The following is a 6,000-nucleotide window of genomic DNA, read 5'->3' on the forward strand; positions in this document are numbered from 1 at the left end:
TATGCACACTGGAATAAGTTTGCGAGGGTGAATGCCAGAATGTTAGAGAAGATCACAGCATCTGCTTGAAAAAGGCTTCTAGCAGCATCATAAGAGTAATGAAAGCTTGGGACTGCTGCCATTTGTGGGGCAATTTCTGTTATTTTTATATGGGGTTCCCACTGAGAAAAAGGCTAAGTCCATTTGTTTGTTGTAACAACACAGGAAGGGAAGAGGTTTTCCTTTTATCCTGCTATTACAGCTACCTTTGTCATCATATCCCTTTTCTCATCTGGTTGAGGTCTGTATTCAAACTTGATCTGGTGCATAGCTACCATTCAGTAAACAGTAACAAGCTACAGCCAGCTTTTATCTAGATTAAATTAAGCAAGCAGCAGATCAAAGATGTAACATGTTTACCCTTCCTTACGCTAGTGCAGGAAGGGGTATATTGGACCCCATTAGGAAAGGGTCTCACTTGGTTCTGGTGATAGAAACTCCCACCTGCAGCTGATCGAATAGAAAGCTCCTGAGTTCTGAGCTAAAATGTCCTAAATGTGGTTGACGAGCTTCCGACAATACTAGTGGTGAGCCCCTGCTTCATTTGGGTGCTCACATCAGTTCGAATCCAGAAATGATCCCAATCTCTCCATACTGTTACTATTTGAAATGCCATCAGATTTTCAGATCTGGAAGTGCCCCGAAGGCAGTCTTCGCCTACCGACTCTGGACTCTCATCAGCCACCAAAACTTCGACTAAGCCCTTTCTCCTTTTGGATAAACAAACCACTCTCTGCCTCCCTGATCCCCATCCAACAACAGTCACTCCCAAAAACGAAAGCAGGCTAATTTACTGATCTAAACTGCGCATTTCCCAACATAATATTCAATGTTGTGAGTCACCCAGAAAGACTCTCCCCTTTTCCGTTAAGGTCAGAAGCAGTTTCAGTGGGGAGCAGGCAGGACACGCTGCCTGGTCACAGCACTAGGCTGAGCTGGCAGCACGGGCAGCTGAGTCCAGGTGGAGGAAGGCTTCCCACGTCTGCCTCTGCCACAGCTCCTTGCTTGCACCACTCGGGGAAGTATACTCTTTGCATCGATAAATCTGATTATCAGCTCAGTTACATTGTGGCAAGGTGGGTATAACTCCACTGGAATCAAATGCCAGAGGAACGTAAATAAAATCCAAAGTTGGACCGTAATCTTAAAGGAGGTCAGGTGAACAAGATCAGTAGCATTGCCTGAACCTTCTTTTTTAACGACTCTTTTCGGATGCAAATAACTCAGTTTAATAAAGGTAGGTGCTGCCCCAGGACTCAGTGTAATTTGGGTGACAAATGAGGGATGGCTGGGAGGCAGGGAGCTTCGCCTAACTTTAGAAACAGTTTCATCTCCCTCTTAGAGCTCCAACAACAAGGACTTTTCTTTGTGTTTCTGTCCTCAGACAAACTTCCTTTGTTCTGGTGCAGTTTCTCCTCCCCTGGAATTTGCTGTCCCAACTGCCTCGCTCAGTCATGCTCAGGCTTGCTCCAACGCCAGCATCTCAGAAGTCTGATGAAACCTTAATGATCCCCGCTCCCCTCGTACGCCTGTACCCAGCCACCCAAAGAGAAGCCGCGGAGCCATTTTCCTGCGACGAGGTTGGCCCAGCAGCACCAGGCAGGGAGTGGGAATGGAAGGATTGCACCCGCTGGAGCCGGGCCTTTGGGTACAAATATTGAGTTACTCAGACGTCTGGAGTGAGGCTGACTCACCAGGAGCATGGGAGTCTTGTCCGAGTCCCGTATTTCCTGACAAGTGTTTTCACACCTAGGCACACCTTGACCCGAGTGCAGGACAGGGAGCCACCCAGCATAGCCACCAGTCCTAGGTTAGGGCACTCCCTTGGGAGGACGTCTGCAGCCTCCAAACTGACCAGAGCAGGAACATGAACTAAATCTTACACCTCTCACGTGGACACCCCAACCGCCAGCACCTGCACAGGCTGCCTTTGCTCAAGCTGGCCCTATTTTCGGTTTTGAGCACGCCTGGGGCAGAGGCTGGGGAAATGCCCGTGAGTTCTCCTTTAGGGCATCCAGCCTGAGCTCCTCCTTTGCAGGGCCTCAGCTCTTGGGCACCTTGGCACAGCTTGGTGAAAGCTTGGGATCCTGCTGGGTACGTGGGCAACCTTGAGTGAGGAACTATGGCCTGGGAGCCCGGCCCATTCTCACCAGCGTAGACTAGCCCATCAGCAGTCTCGGTGGCTGACTCAGCCCAACTCTCCCATTCGGCTTTACTGAGGGAGCACCTCTTAAATCATGGTGTGACTTCAGACTCAGGTGAATCACAGTCGATCAAGGAGTCACTCTAGGATTTGAGGGCAAGCTTAACTGCTGCCTTAGGATGGGGTCATTGTCTAAAGGGCATCACCAAATACAGTCTAAGGCAGCAAGATGCCTGCTGCAAGAGCCTCCTCCATTTCATTGCTGCTTGTGGAGCTGCGCAGCCATTTCTTCACGCAGAATCAGAGTGGTCTGAAATCTCCTGCATCATTCTTAACCCTTAGCGTGTTCCTCTACACATAGAAAGTCCTTTTGCTACAGGTAGGATCAAGCCTAGAGTCAAAAAGGAGCCCTGTGTTCAGCGAGGGAATTCTCACTGCTAGTGTCAGAGCCATGTTGCTCAAAGGGCCAGCGTGAGGCCAAGTTTTCCACACTAGACAGGAGCTGGCATCATTGGAGAGAGCAAAGTTTCACCCGGAGAGGTTGTTTCCATCAGTGCTGCCTGCACCTGCCTGTGCGATACCCACTTTGGAGTTACAAGGAGAGGGAGCAGGACGGGACCGGGCTCCATCTCTGATCGACTCTCTATCTACACCCTCACCTTAGCTTCTTGCTTTATTCTGGTTTGCTTTTGCTCCTGTGCTTTGTGGGAGCAAAGCTCAAGTTTCAGGAAGCGTCTCATTAAATTTTCCTATTTTGAAATGGAGTGACTCACTCTTACCGAGCCAGCCACTGTTTCGTCCTTGCTCTGTGTGCTGAACCGAGCACACAACTCACCCCTGCCCCACAACTGGCCCCAGCAGTCCAGGGGAGCCGGGGGTCCGGGTCAGCAGCCAACGCTCATCACCTTCCCCCTCAAAAAATGTCCCTTTGTGGCTTTTAGACACAAACATGAATGTACACGAAAGGGCAGTGGGTGGGGGCTTGTGCTGAATAATAAGCAGCAGCCAAACAAGTCAAGCAGGTCTGTGGAAGCAATTCAAGGCAGGCAAGCCAAAAAGATCGGTAAGGTGAGATGTAATTATGATCCCTCTAAGCTGGGACACGAGGAGCCAAAGGACCCACGGTACAGACATCAGCCGTGCAGCCATGTTACACTGAGGGGAATTAGGCCCCGAGCAACAACATGTTTACAAGTTCACGTTTGTCCCGGCCGAGCCAGCTCCATGATGACGTAACCATGAGCGTATCATACCTTGGCCAAGCCAAAATCTTTTTGGGTGTAAGAGGAGATGGGGAAGAGGGACACAGAACAATTTTTTTTCCTTTCTTGTGTCCTATCCAAAAAATATTTAACTGGAGAGCAATTTATTCAGGATTTTCCCCATTTCCCATTGTGTGTCATGTGCTTTGCTGGTGTATCGATGATGAAGGGACTGCAGAGCAACAGCTCACATCCAACAAAAGTAAAATGAAGGTTCATAGCCCAAGCAAATGGTCCCCAAACCTCTACTACCCTGTTAGATAACAAAGAGGCCAAAAGGTACCTTGGTTTTCACCATAAAATAGCCTATGGAGGCATCCTGTCCATTAAGCTATCCCTCACTGCTGTTCTGTCTTTAGCTGTTATGAAGTTTGCAGTCTCCGCTGCCCAGTGGCACAACATGAAAGGATTAAAGGGTGGCCATTGTCAGCCAAGTGCCCAACCAAAAGCTAAAAGAAAACCCTACACTATAACCAAAGACAAAGCTTAACCTAAATGAGCATCATCATCAAACAGTGAAAGCAGGAGAGTTTCAAATTGTCCAGTCATTTCAGATAAGATCTGACTTTCTACAGCTAAAAAAGGAAATAAAATCAAAGGGAACAACAAAAAAAGAAAGAAGCCGGGGAAATGCTGAAAGCTTTCAGGCTTTGTTCTTTCATCACAAGAAAGAAAAAAGGGGGGCACGTTTGCCCCTTTATAAGTTGTATTTAAGAGCTAGACTCTTCTTCATTTCGAGCCAAGGGAATTTTTGGTTTTGAGTTTGAAAAAAGCAGAATCAGGGTCATGGTTTTAAAAAAGCTTAAATCCCAGGCGTGTTTTAGAAACAGATTCAAAAGCACATGCTCACCACAATTATCTACGCCTGCGGTGTTTTCGGACATGTGGACTTCAGGAAAACAATAGCCAGCCCTGTTATCAGCACAAAGGAGGATCAGTTTGGAATTACCGTACCTGTAACATCGGCAGCCCTCAGCTCTGAGGGTTTCCATTCCCACTGTTGTTCATCTGTGAATTTACTTACAACATTCCTGAAATATATAAAAAAAGGGCATTCCTAACTGAAGCGTGGAGCAACTGAGAGAGCTGGCACCCTCTAAACAATAGTTCTTAGCACAGGTCTTGCCTAAACCCAGGGGGATATTCTGCCGGTGGAAATGGATGGCTTTTGAAGCAGGAAGAAAAATCAGATGGGGGGCTATCTGAGCACTGGGGTGCTCCAGCTCGAATGCAGGCACTGCACAAGGGTAAAGAGGTGATGGATATGTCCCTGACTGCAATATTCCCCTGTACAGGAGCCAAGACTGTTTCCATCCGTTTAAAACACAGGACCGTGATGAACCATTGCAGCCCCAGAATGGTTTAATAGAAAGGTTTGGAAATGATGGCAAATATCCCGGTACTACCCGGTGTGATCACTCAGAGGCACACACATCTTGGGTAGCTGGGTTGGGCTGGTGAGGAAGTATCTCTTGGAAGCCCTCAGCTTGTTATTTAGGTTAACTACATGTGACTCTCTTATGTATTTGAGTTTAACACTCCCAAGGATAATATTGTTGAATCTCAGAAAGTTGGGTGGGACGCAGCTAGGCATGGGCAGTCAAGCCTTAAGGACTGAGCTGGAAAAAAAAAGGTGATGGTGGAAGTTTGGTGAGTTTTAGCAGGTTCTGGCTCCCTGCAGCAGGAGCTCCAGAGGAAGCGGTCCCTCTGCACTGTTTGCGCTGCAAACTACGCCGTGCAGGTAGCAATGTTGCTTAACCAAAGTGCCAGAAACCTCTTAAAAACATCTTAGAGATCTGGGGTCTATATCCCAAGGGCTGCAAATCCTCAGTGGCCCAGGGCCTCTGTGGTGCGTCACTGTAGGGTGGTGGGTCACCCTGTGGGTGGCCACTGCTGCAGAGCAGAGCCCACGGCAGCCCACGGTGGGGGGACACACACTGGTATCTGTGGCAGCCATCTCGGCTCCTTTCATAATCGATGGGGAGAAACTGGGAGGAAGGCATGATTCACCCGACCTGCCTGACACTCCGCCCGAGCGCCGCATGGGTCGCAGCCCCTCTGCCTGGACGCTGCCCTGCCAGCCTGTGCCGCACTCCCCTGCCTGCGCAGCCTGTCACCCACACCCCGCACGGCCACCTGCGTCCTCTGCGGATGGCCCCTGAAACCCAGAGCTGGGGCAGGACGCTGCAGCCTCCCTGCTGGCAGCTTGTGCTGGGAGTGCCGGGACAGGGCAGCACCCCCAAACCAGCTACCTGCCTCCTGTGTGGGTGATCCCTTGGCACCTTGAAGCGGGAACAAGCTTGTGTCACCCTTATCCACATGATCTCAGCTGTTTTGTTCCTCCATCTGCCAGAGGAGAAGCTGAGATCTGCACCAGGTGTGATTCACAGGGACTGCAGGCTATTTGTGCCATTACTATGGGTAAGCCTTGTGGTGACGATTAGCAATCACTTATATAAAACACCAGGTTTCCAGGGTATTGGGCACACATAAACTATGATAAATTGCAGGCAGTGCTTGGGAGCTTCTGGGTGCCCCTGGTCTCTGGCAGAGGCA

The sequence above is a fragment of the Ciconia boyciana genome, chromosome 7 (assembly GCF_034638445.1).
Source record: "Ciconia boyciana chromosome 7, ASM3463844v1, whole genome shotgun sequence".
Lineage (NCBI taxonomy): Eukaryota > Metazoa > Chordata > Aves > Ciconiiformes > Ciconiidae > Ciconia > Ciconia boyciana.